Source organism: Cherax quadricarinatus, chromosome 35, assembly GCF_038502225.1.
Source record: "Cherax quadricarinatus isolate ZL_2023a chromosome 35, ASM3850222v1, whole genome shotgun sequence".
In the NCBI taxonomy this organism is placed as follows: domain Eukaryota; kingdom Metazoa; phylum Arthropoda; class Malacostraca; order Decapoda; family Parastacidae; genus Cherax; species Cherax quadricarinatus.
The window spans coordinates 32,013,514-32,027,354 of record NC_091326.1 but is presented as its reverse complement, the minus strand read 5'-3'; the positions used below and the strand labels follow the sequence as shown (position 1 = coordinate 32,027,354).

The window sequence follows — 13,841 nt, the reverse complement described above, 5'->3', positions numbered from 1 at the left end:
ACAGGGAATACAGTCACAGAAACCCAAGGCAAACGGAAACCAAGCCTGTGCACATACTATGCACTCGGTATCTGCTGGCATGGGAAATCTGAAAAAACAGATGGGACGTGCAACTATGACCACCCTAGAAAATGCCATGCCCATTTGACAACAGGAAAATGCAAACTCCCTTCCTGTAAGCTTTTTCACCCTGAACTGTGTACCTCTTCAGTACAGGAAAGACTGTGCTATAACTTAAATTGCCAGGCATACCATCTAAAGGGGACAAAAAGATACAAAACATCCAGGCCATGGGAAAACCTGGGTAGCCACAGCCACTCAAGAGGGAGAGGTTTTTTAGTGCCAGGAAGGAAAAAAAACTGGCAGGAAATGGCAGAAATCGTACACCAAATCCAGTCATTCCTGGAGTGGAACCACAGTCGATGGCCTCCACTCCAACAATATCACCAGTCCGATAACATTCTTCTTTGCAAATATACAGGGTCTAAAGCCAGCAACAAACAACAAAATACCTTTCATCCGTGGACTGCTTGCAGAGGCAAAGGCAATGTTCGCGGCTTTCACTGAGACCCACATAAAGGATCACTTGGACAACGAAATATGGATCCCAGGTTACAACCTATACAGATGTGACAGAGTGAACAGGCAAAAGGGGGCGGTTGGCCTGTACATTGCAGAGTCACTTGTTTGCACAGAACTGCTAAATGCCTCAAATGATGTAGTGGAAGTTTTAGCAGTAAAGGTCGAGAACCAAAACCTAGTCATTGTGGTAGTCTACAAGCCTCCGGATGCAACATCCCAGCAATTCCAGGAACAGCTGTTAAAAATTGACCACTGTCTGGAAAATCTTCCAGCTCCTGCACCAAGCATCTTGCTCCTGGGGGATTTCAACTTAAGGCACCTAAAATGGAGGAATATAGCAAATAATACTGTTGCAGTAATAACACAAGGAGGCAGCTCTGATGAAAACTCACACTCACGCGAGCTTTTAAATCTCTGCACAAAATTCAATTTAAACCAGCAAATAATAGAGCCTACTAGACTGGAGAATACACTAGACCTCATCTTCACTAACAATGATGATCTGATAAGAAATGTCACCATATCAAAAACAATATACTCAGATCACAACATAATTGAGGTTCAGACATGTATGCGCGGAGCCCCAGACCGACAAAATGAGATTAGTCACGAGGGAGCATTCACCAAATTCAACTTCAATAACAAAAACACAAAGTGGGACCAAGTAAACCAAGTCCTAACCGATATAAGCTGGGAAGATATACTAAGCAACACAGACCCCAACTTATGCCTAGAACAGATTAACTCGGTGGCACTCGATGTATGCACAAGGCTTATTCCTCTAAGAAAAAGGAGGAGTAGATGTAAAATAGAAAGAGACAGGCGCTCCCTTTACAGGCGACGGAAAAGAATAACAGAGCGGCTAAAAGAGGTCAATATATCTGAAATGCGTAGGGAGACACTGGTCAGAGAAATGGCAAGCATCGAACTTAAGCTAAAAGAATCCTTTAGGAGTCAGGAATCGCGGGAAGAACTAAAAGCCATAAATGAAATCGAAAGAAACCCAAAGTATTTCTTCTCCTATGCCAAATCAAAATCGAGAACAACGTCCAGTATTGGGCCCCTACTTAAACAAGATGGGTCCTACACAGATGACAGCAAGGAAATGAGTGAGCTACTCAAGTCCCAATATGACTCAGTTTTTAGCAAGCCGCTAACCAGACTGAGAGTCGAAGATCAAAATGAATTTTTTATGAGAGAGCCACAAAATTTGATTAACACAAGCCTATCCTATGTTATCCTGACGCCAAATGTCTTCGAACAGGCGATAAATGACATGCCCATGCACTCTGCCCCAGGGCCAGACTCATGGAACTCTGTGTTCATCAAGAACTGCAAGAAGCCCCTATCACGAGCCTTTTCCATCCTATGGAGAGGGAGCATGGACACGGGGGTCGTCCCACAGTTACTAAAAACAACAGACATAGCCCCACTCCACAAAGGGGGCAGTAAAGCAACAGCAAAGAACTACAGACCAATAGCACTAACATCCCATATCATAAAAATCTTTGAAAGGGTCCTAAGAAGCAAGATCAACACCCATCTAGAAACCCATCAGTTACACAACCCAGGGCAACATGGGTTTAGAACAGGTCGCTCCTGTCTGTCTCAACTATTGGATCACTACGACAAGGTCCTAAATGCACTAGAAGACAAAAAGAATGCAGATGTAATATATACAGACTTTGCAAAAGCCTTCGACAAGTGTGACCATGGCGTAATAGCGCACAAAATGCGTGCTAAAGGAATAACAGGAAAAGTCGGTCGATGGATCTATAATTTCCTCACTAACAGAACACAGAGAGTAGTCGTCAACAGAGTAAAGTCCAAGGCAGCTACGGTGAAAAGCTCTGTTCCACAAGGCACAGTACTCGCTCCCATCTTGTTCCTCATCCTCATATCCAACATAGACAAGGATGTCAGCCACAGCACCGTGTCTTCCTTTGCAGATGACACCCGAATCTGCATGACAGTGTCTTCCATTGCAGACACTGCAAAGCTCCAGGCGGACATCAACCAAATCTTTCAGTGGGCTGCAGAAAACAATATGAAGTTCAACGATGAGAAATTTCAATTACTCAGATATGGTAAACATGAGGAAATTAAATCTTCATCAGAGTACAAAACAAATTCTGGCCACAAAATAGAGCGAAACACCAACGTCAAAGACCTGGGAGTGATCATGTCGGAGGATCTCACCTTCAAGGACCATAACATTGTATCAATCGCATCTGCTAGAAAAATGACAGGATGGATAATGAGAACCTTCAAAACTAGGGAGGCCAAGCCCATGATGACACTCTTCAGGTCACTTGTTCTATCTAGGCTGGAATATTGCTGCACACTAACAGCACCTTTCAAGGCAGGTGAAATTGCCGACCTAGAAAATGTACAGAGAACTTTCACGGCGCGCATAACGGAGATAAAACACCTCAATTACTGGGAGCGCTTGAGGTTCCTAAACCTGTATTCCCTGGAACGCAGGAGGGAGAGATACATGATTATATACACCTGGAAAATCCTAGAGGGACTAGTACCGAACTTGCACACGAAAATCACTCACTACGAAAGCAAGACGATGCACCATCCCCCCAATGAAAAGCAGGGGTGTCACTAGCACGTTAAGAGACCATACAATAAGTGTCAGGGGCCCGAGACTGTTCAACTGCCTCCCAGCACACATATGGGGGATTACGAACAGACCCCTGGCAGTCTTCAAGCTGGCACTGGACAAGCACCTAAAGTCAGTTCCTGATCAGCCGGGCTGTGGCTCGTACGTTGGTTTGCGTGCAGCCAGCAGCAACAGCCTGGTTGATCAGGCTCTGATCCACCAGGAGGCCTGGTCACAGACCGGGCCGCGGGGGTGTTGACCCCCGGTACTCTCTCCAGGTAAACTCCAGGATACACAAATAACCCGCATATTGATGAAAGGAGCTTACGAAGACGTTTCGGTCCGACTTGGTCCATTTACAATGTGTGACTTTGTAAATGGCCCAATTCGGACCGAAACGTCGTCTTCTATATGCGGGTTATTTGTGTTACATTATGTACATGATAACGTTTCGTCACTTTCAACCAGCTAGAGGCATTTAAGTCATCATCACATCATGAATAATTACCATATCATCTGACCTGCCATAGGGTATATAAAGGCACCGCTGAGATCAACCTATGGGTGGACACTTGCTTCGGAATTATTGACTACCTCTGAGCTGCTCTGGTTTATACATGTGACTCGGAATACCTCTCTGCAACCCCTAACAAGAAACTTGTACACATTTCCCTATAGTTGCTTGGTCTCTGTGCATCAGTGGCAACATGTAGGCAACACCACGTATATTTGAAAGTACAATATCTTCCTTGCTATGAATATTCTAGGAATCTTGGGAATGTCTAGCAAGCTATCAGGCGAAATTTATTTTGCTAAATATAAACAAATATTGTATTAAATAATTACTTTACCTTATAACTTCAAATATAGTTAGCAAAGTCCGCTGAGTGATTACTTTGATCCCAACGTGGTTCACCTTACTCACTGGTTGTCAACACTCGCACGCTCACTGGTGGTTAAAGTAACACTGTCGCACACACACTAGTGTGGTCAAGACAACACTGTCACAAGCTTAACTCACTCTGCTGAACGAACCACCTCTCACACCCTCCCACGGGCAACCAGTGAGCCCATTTTCTATACATCTGCTGGTGGTATTTTGTTTGCCAGGAGATATGCAAAATTTCTTTTGAGGCAGGTCTTAGGTATACGACGACCCGCTTACTGGAGCTTCTGCTTGTTTGATGGGATACACAACTTTGTGTTGCTACTTTATTCTATGAAATTTTACAAGGTTACAGCAAGAGTTACACATGTTTTACATTGGTCACTCGTCACATACGATGACTTACCTGGCTTATTCCATCGAGAGGGATGGGTTCCCTGTCATATTCCATCACACAGGATGGATTCCCTGTCATTTTCCATCACGTTGGATGGGTTTCCTATCATATTCCATCACGCAGGATGGGTTTCTTGTCATATTCTATCACGTAGGATGGATTCCTTGCCATAATCTATCACGGAAAATGGGTTCCTTGTCATATTCTATCACGCAGGATGGGTTCTTGTCATATTCTATCATGCAGGATGGGTTCTTGTCATACTCTATCATGCAGGATGGATTCCTTGTCATATTCTATCACGCAGGATGGGTTCTTGTCATATTCTATTATGCAGGATGGGTTCTTGTCATATTCTATCACGCAGGATGGGTTCCTTATCATATTCTATCGCGCAGGATGGATTTCTTGTCATATTCTATCACGCAGGATGGGTTCCTTGTCATATTCTATCACGCAGGATGGGTTCTTGTCATATTCTATCACGCAGGATGGATTCCTTGTCATATTCTATCACGCAGGATGGGTTCTTGTCATATTCTATTATGCAGGATGGGTTCTTGTCATATTCTATCACGCAGGATGGGTTCCTTGTCATATTCTATCACGCAGGATGGATTCTTTGTCATATTACTACAGAAAAAGCGTCCTTCCTCCAAAATTTGCACCAGTCAACTATAGTGATAATATAGCATTTATTGTGGTGGAGACGGAAAAACAAAAATAGAAAAGCCAGATACAGCGATTGATAAACAAAGAGGTCGACTGTACGTCATTGTAGGAGCTGCCAGATATCACCGGCTCTTCAACACGCAAGTTATACTTTTGTATCAGTCAAATCACATATTACTCGGGTAGATAATTTCCAGTAGATCCTTCATGTGTTAGCTCAAATCACCGACCAGTATGTTTTAAATAAGTGACCCACTGATCAGAGCAGATCGACTGGTCCGAACCCTTGACTGGTCCGAACCCTTGACTGGTCCGAACCCGGGACTGGTTTCAAACAGTTTCGTTGGACAATAAAGCAGACTGTAAACGGATGGGTTTGTAGGCGCCCTTATAAACACAAACATTAAAAATCAGGAACGTGACGGTAAGCTGTCCAATATACAAAAAGAGTTAGAAACAGAAATACAAATAGCTAGAGCTTCATTTAAGGTTATTAATATAATATTCAAGAGGTTGCTAGTAGACTTGCAGTAAATCAACCATTCAAATCATTATGAAGCTGTGTAGTCTGTGGTCAGTCAAACAAACGGGCTACCACATGGATAAATTGTCATTTTTGTGGAAATTGGTGTCACGCTCCTTGTGCAGATATCCCAGAACTAGCTACAAGCAGTATTAAAACAGAGAAGTGTTTTTGGGTATGCCCAAATGAGGAAAATCTGTGGACTAAAATCACAAGGGTATTAAAAGAGGATAACATCAAAGCTGCTTTCATAGAAAACCTGGAAGCTTTCTACAACAGATGGGAACATAAAAAGTCCGGGCTGAATGGTACTGCCCTTGATACTGGCCATGTAGTCACAAACTGTAAGGCTGGAGGTGATGTCCTGGTAGTCAGTAAATGTAGGGCTGATAGTGCTGTCATGGGAGACAGTAATGGTGAAGCTGGAGGTGCTGTCCTGGGAGACAGTAATGGTGAAGCTGGAGATACTGTCCTGGGAGACAGTAATGGTGAAGCTGGAGGTGCTGTCCTGGGAGACAGAAATGGTGAAGCTGGAGATACTGTCCTGGTAGACAGTAATGGTGAAGCTGGAGATTTTGTCCAGGTAGTCGGGAATTATACGCAGGAAGGAATACATATAAATGACCTCATAGAGGACAGGAGCCATAGTAGGGAAACAAGTGTAGTCAAAGATAAGATAAAACCAATATTGCAAACCAGAAATACCGCAGGAAATAGCAAACAAGAGGACTCCAATAGCAATAGTGAGGATAAATTACCAAAAACAACTGGTGGGAGCTCCATTGTTGGTGCTAAGGAGGATAGGAATAAGACAGGGAAACATGCACCAACAGGGAATACAGTCACAGAAACCCAAGGCAAACGGAAACCAAGCCTGTGCACATACTATGCACTTGGTATCTGCTGGCATGGGAAATCTGGAAAAACAGATGGGACATGCAACTATGACCACCCTAGAAAATGTCATGCCCATATGACAACAGGAAAATGCAAACTCCCTTCCTGTAAGCTTTTTCACCCTGAAATGTGTACCTCTTCAGTACAGGAAAGACTGTGCTATAACTTAAATTGCCAGGCATACCATCTAAAGGGGACAAAAAGATACAAAACATCCAGGCCATGGGAAAACCTGGGTAGCCACAGCCACTCAAGAGGGAGAGGTTTTTTAGTGCCAGGAAGGAAAAAAAACTGGCAGGAAATGGCAGAAATCGTACACCAAATCCAGTCATTCCTGGAGTGGAACCACAGTCGATGGCCTCCACTCCAAACCAACAGATACAGATACTAATGCCGGAAAAAAAATCCCCCCCCAGTACCAACAATACCACCAGTCCGATAACATTCTTCTTTGCAAATATACAGGGTCTAAAGCCAGCAATAAACAACAAAATACCTTTCATCCGTGGACTGCTTGCAGAGGCAAAGGCAATGTTCGCGGCTTTCACTGAGACCCACATAAAGGATCACTTGGACAACGAAATATGGATCCCAGGTTACAACCTATACAGATGTGACAGAGTGAACAGGCAAAAGGGGGGGGTTGGCCTGTACATTGCAGAGTCACTTGTTTGCACAGAACTGCTTAATGCCTCAAATGACGTAGTGGAAGTTTTAGCAGTAAAGGTCGAGAACCAAAACCTAGTCATTGTGGTAGTCTACAAGCCTCCGGATGCAACATCCCAGCAATTCCAGGAACAGCTGTTAAAAATTGACCACTGTCTGGAAAATCTTCCAGCTCCTGCACCCAACATCTTGCTCCTGGGGGATTTCAACTTAAGGCACCTAAAATGGAGGAATATAGCAAATAATATTGTTGCAGTAATAACACCAGGAGGCAGCTCTGATGAAAACTCACACTCACACGAGCTTTTAAATCTCTGCACAAAATTCAATTTAAACCAGCAAATAATAGAGCCTACTAGACTGGAGAATACACTAGACCTCATCTTCACTAACAATGATGATCTGATAAGAAATGTCACCATATCAAAAACAATATACTCAGATCACAACATAATTGAGGTTCAGACATGTATGCGTGGAGCCTCAGACCGACAAAATGAGACTAGTCACGAGGGAGCATTCACCAAATACAACTTCAATAACAAAAACATCAAGTGGGACCAAGTAAACCAAGTCCTAACCGATATAAGCTGGGAAGATATACTAAGCAACACAGACCCAAACTTATGCCTAGAACAGATTAACTCGGTGGCACTCGATGTATGCACAAGGCTTATTCCTCTAAGAAAAAGGAGGAGTAGATGTAAAATAGAAAGAGACAGGCGCTCCCTTTACAGGCGACGGAAAAGAATAACAGAGCGGCTAAAAGAGGTCAATATATCAGAAATGCGCAGGGAGACACTGGTCAGAGAAATAGCAAGCATCGAACTTAAGCTAAAAGAATCCTTTAGGAGTCAGGAATCGCGGGAAGAACTAAAAGCCATAAATGAAATCGAAAGAAACCCAAAGTATTTCTTCTCCTATGCCAAATCAAAATCGAGAACAACGTCCAGTATTGGGCCCCTACTTAAACAAGATGGGTCCTACACAGATGACAGCAAGGAAATGAGGGAGCTACTCAAGTCCCAATATGACTCAGTTTTTAGCAAGCCGCTAACCAGACTGAGAGTCGAAGATCAAAATGAATTTTTTATGAGAGAGCCACAAAATTTGATTAACACAAGCCTATCCGATGTTATCCTGACGCCAAATGACTTCGAACAGGCGATAAATGACATGCCCATGCACTCTGCCCCAGGGCCAGACTCATGGAACTCTGTGTTCATCAAGAACTGCAAGAAGCCCCTATCACGAGCCTTTTCCATCCTATGGAGAGGGAGCATGGACACGGGGGTCGTCCCTCAGTTACTAAAAACAACAGACATAGCCCCACTCCACAAAGGGGGCAGTAAAGCAACAGCAAAGAACTACAGACCAATAGCACTAACATCCCATATCATAAAAATCTTTGAAAGGGTCCTAAGAAGCAAGATCACCACCCATCTAGAAACCCATCAGTTACACAACCCAGGGCAACATGGGTTTAGAACAGGTCGCTCCTGTCTGTCTCAACTACTGGATCACTACGACAAGGTCCTAAATGCACTAGAAGACAAAAAGAATGCAGATGTAATATATACAGACTTTGCAAAAGCCTTCGACAAGTGTGACCATGGCGTAATAGCGCACAAAATGCGCGCTAAAGGAATAACAGGAAAAGTTGGTCGATGGATCTATAATTTCCTCACTAACAGAACACAGAGAGTAGTCGTCAACAGAGTAAAGTCCGAGGCAGCTACGGTGAAAAGCTCTGTTCCACAAGGCACAGTACTCGCTCCCATCTTGTTCCTCATCCTCATATCCGACATAGACAAGGATGTCAGCCACAGCACCGTGACTTCCTTTGCAGATGACACCCGAATCTGCATGACAGTGTCTTCCATTGCAGACACTGCAAGGCTCCAGGCGGACATCAACCAAATCTTTCAGTGGGCTGCAGAAAACAATATGAAGTTCAACGATGAGAAATTTCAATTACTCAGATATGGTAAACATGAGGAAATTAAATCTTCATCAGAGTACAAAACAAATTCTGGCCACAAAATAGAGCGAAACACCAACGTCAAAGACCTGGGAGTGATTATGTCGGAGGATCTCACCTTCAAGGACCATAACATTGTATCAATCGCATCTGCTAGAAAAATGACAGGATGGATAATGAGAACCTTCAAAACTAGGGAGGCCAAGCCCATGATGACACTCTTCAGGTCACTTGTTCTATCTAGGCTGGAATATTGCTGCACTCTAACAGCACCTTTCAAGGCAGGTGAAATTGCCGACCTAGAAAATGTACAGAGAACTTTCACGGCGCGCATAACGGAGATAAAACACCTCAATTACTGGGAGCGCTTGAGGTTTCTAAACCTGTATTCCCTGGAACGCAGGAGGGAGAGATACATGATTATATACACCTGGAAAATCCTAGAGGGACTAGTACCGAACTTGCACACGAAAATCACTCACTACGAAAGCAAAAGACTTGGCAGACGATGCACCATCCCCCCAATGAAAAGCAGGGGTGTCACTAGCACGTTAAGAGACCATACAATAAGTGTCAGGGGACCGAGACTGTTCAACTGCCTCCCAGCACACATAAGGGGGATTACCAACAGACCCCTGGCAGTCTTCAAGCTGGCACTGGACAAGCACCTAAAGGCAGTTCCTGATCAGCCGGGCTGTGGCTCGTACGTTGGTTTGCGTGCAGCCAGCAGCAACAGCCTGGTTGATCAGGCGCTGATCCACCAGGAGGCCTGGTCACAGACCGGGCCGCGGGGGCGTTGACCCCCGAAACTCTCTCCAGGTAAACTCCAGGTAATATTCTATCACGCAGGATGGATTCCTTGTCATATTCTATCACGCAGGATGGGTTCTTGTCATATTCTATCATGCAGGATGGGTTCCTTATCATATTCTATCGCGCAGGATGGATTCCTTGTCATATTCTATCACGCAGGATGGGTTCCTTGTCATATTCTATCACGCAGGATGGATTCCTTGTCATATTCTATCGCGCAGGATGGATTCCTTGTCATATTCTATCACGCAGGATGGGTTCTTGTCATATTCTATCACGCAGGATGGGTTCCTTGTCATATTCTATCACGCAGGATGGGTTCCTTGTCATATTCTATCACGCAGGATGGGTTCTTGTCATATTCTATCACGCAGGATGGGTTCCTTATCATATTCTATCACGCAGGATGGATTCCTTGTCATATTTTATCACGCAGGATGGGTTCTTGTCATATTCTATCACGCAGGATGGGTTCCTTGTCATATTCTATCACGCAGGATGGGTTCCTTGTCATATTCTATCATGCAGGATGGATTCCTTGTCATATTCTATCATGCAGGATGGGTTTTTGTCATATTCTATCATGCAGGATGAGTTCCTTATCATATTCTATCGCGCAGGATGGATTCTTTGTCATATTCTATCACGCAGGATGGGTTCTTGTCATATTCTATCACACAGGATGGGTTAGTTGTCTTATTCTATCGCGCAGGATGGGTTCCTTGTCATATTCTATCACGCAGGATGGGTTCCTTGTCATATTCTATCATGCAGGATGGGTTCCTTGTCATATTCTATCATGCAGGATGGGTTCCTTGTCATATTCTATCACGCAGGATGGGTTCCTTGTCATATTCTATCATGCAGGATGGGTTCCTTGTCATATTCTATCACACAGGATGGGTTCCTTGTCATATTCTATCACGCAGGATGGGTTCCTTGTCATATTCTATCATGCAGGATGAATTCCTTGTCATATTCTATCACGCAGGATGGGTTCTTGTCATATTCTATCACGCAAGATGGGTTCCTTGTCATATTCTATCACTCAGGGTGGGTTCCTTGTCATATTCTATCACGCAGGATGGGTTCCTTGTTTTATTCTATCATGCAGGATGGGTTACTTGTCATATTCTATCGCGCAGGATGGGTTCCTTGTCATATTCTATCACGCAGGATGGGTTCCTTGTCATATTCTATCATGCAGGATGGGTTCCTTGTCATATTCTATCATGCAGGATGGGTTCCTTTTCATATTCTATCACGCAGGATGGGTTCCTTGTCATATTCTATCACGCAGGATGGGTTTCTTGTCATATTCTATCACGCAGGATGGATTCCTTGTCATAATCTATCACGGAAAATGGGTTCCTTGTCATATTCTATCACGCAGGATGGGTTCTTGTCATATTCTATCATGCAGGATGGGTTCTTGTCATATTCTATCGCGCAGGATGGCTTCCTTGTCATATTCTATCACGCAGGATGGGTTCCCTGTCATACTCCATCACGCAGGATGGATGACGTACTTCCATCGTGGTTCTCAGTTCAGCTTCTTCGTGACGCGAACCACAAGAGCTCCCAGATAACTGTTTACTGCTTGATAAAGATGGGCAGGAAGTGTAAGAGAGTCACCACTCCTACCACTGGACTATGCTACCCAGATTATCCTGCTGATGCTGTTAACGAACATCAGTTGGTATGCGAGAGCAGTCATTTTCCAATTTAATTATTTTCATTTTAACTATTATTGAGGAAACACTAAACCCATAGGAGTCGTACATCACCTGGAGACTGGGAGAGTGGCTGGGACTTACGTTACTTCTCACGAGGCTGGACAGAAGCTGCGTATTTATGCACAGATATAGGTTCATTTGGCTAACCTAACTTAACATCACAGTAAAATAACAATTGCGTTTTTTTTTTTTTTTTGTAGAGATGAAGTTAGGGTGGATATCAACAATGCGTAAAGTGTGCGTCAACGCCTGGACTTATTTTTTAGAAACATGGTTTTAGAAGATATTTCTAGGAACGACTCGTGAATGGCTCAAGGTGGAACACATCATGGAAGACAGAATGGCAACATGCTAACGAGAATGTCTCTGGAAAGAAAAAATTGGATCACATGTACTAACACAAGCATCATCATCACCAGCACCAGCGTCACCAGGACTAAATGGTTAATCTGATATAAATTCACAAATTAATTTAAATATAAACTTAACACTAAGGTTATAACTTAAAATAGGCTTAAAATTATATGATCTAAGAAATGTAACTTTTGAGAGACCGAAGTTAATGGGCAGTTAAGAAATCAATATATTCAATTAAAGAGAGAAATAAAGAAAAGAATAAGAAAAGCAAAAAGGTATTATGAGGCTAAGGTCGCAAGGGATTCAAAGACTAACCCAAAAGGGTTCTTTCAGGTATACAGAAGTAAGATTAGTGACAAGACTGGCCCACTTAAGAGTAACTCTGGCCAGATCACTGACAGTGATAAGGATATGTGTGAAATTCTAAATACCTACTTCCTCTCAGTTTTCACCCAGGAAAATACTAGCGATATTCCTGAAATAATAGATTATGTAGAGTGATAATAAACTATACACGATTGTGATAACTAGCGACATGGTCCTCAGACAAACAGAGAAATTAAAACCTAACAAATCCCCAGGTCCTGATGAACTGTTTGCAAGGGTGTTAAAGGAATGTAAAGAGGAACTTAGCATACCTTTGGCTAATCTTTTTAACATATCACTACAAACTGGCATGGTGCTTGATAAGTGGAAAATGACAAATGACAGGTCCTTGGCTTCGAAATATAGACCAATAAGCCTTACCTCCATAGTGGGAAAATTTATGGAATCAATAATTGCCGAAGCAATTCGTAGCCATCTTGATAGGTACAGATTGATTAATGAATCTCAACACGGTTTTACTAAGGGGCGTTCCTGTCATACGAATTTACTAACTTTTTTCACCAAGGTGTTTGAGGAGGTAGATCATGGTAATGAATATGATATTGTGTATATGGACTTCAGTAAGGATTTCGACAGAGTGGAACCACAGTCGATGGCCTCCACTCCAAACCAACAGATACAGATACTAATGCCGGAAAAAAAATCCCCCCCCCCAGTACCAACAATACCACCAGTCCGATGACATTCTTCTTTGCAAATATACAGGGTCTAAAGCCAGCAACAAACAACAAAATACCTTTCATCCGTAGACTGCTTGCAGAGGCAAAGGCAATGTTCGCGGCTTTCACTGAGACCCATAGAAAGGATCACTTGGACAACGAAATATGGATCCCAGGTTACAACCTATGCAGATGTGACAGAGTGAACAGGCAAAAGGGGGGTTGGCCTGTACATTGCAGAGTCACTTGTTTGCACAGAACTGCTTAATGCTTCAAATGATGTAGTGGAAGTTTTAGCAGTAAAGGTCGAGAACCAAAACCTAGTCATTGTGGTAGTCTACAAGCCTCCGGATGCAACATCCCAGCAATTCCAGGAACAGCTGTTAAAAATTGACCACTGTCTGGAAAATCTTCCAGCTCCTGCACCCATCTTGCTCCTGGGGGATTTCAACGTAAGGCACCTAAAATGGAGGAATATAGCAAATAATATTGTTGCAGTAATAACACAAGGAGGCAGCTCTGATGAAAACTCACACTCACACGAGCTTTTAAATCTCTGCACAAAATTCAATTTAAACCAGCAAATAATAGAGCCTACTAGACTGGAGAATACACTAGACCTCATCTTCACTAGCAATGGTGATCTGATAAGAAATGTCACCATATCAAAAACA

The 13,841-nt window shown here is 43.2% G+C and overlaps 1 protein-coding gene across 1 annotated transcript in view; it reads right to left on the bottom strand.

Moving 5' to 3' along the window:
• The window catches only part of LOC128686848 (uncharacterized), a 315,805-nt gene extending 311,621 nt beyond the window's left edge, over nt 1–4,184 (bottom strand). The window contains exon 1 of the mRNA XM_070091491.1: nt 4,045–4,184. The gene's annotated coding sequence lies outside the window, so the exon portion shown is untranslated. The remainder of the gene's footprint in view (nt 1–4,044) is intronic.
• Nucleotides 4,185–13,841: the final 9,657 nt, after the last annotated feature.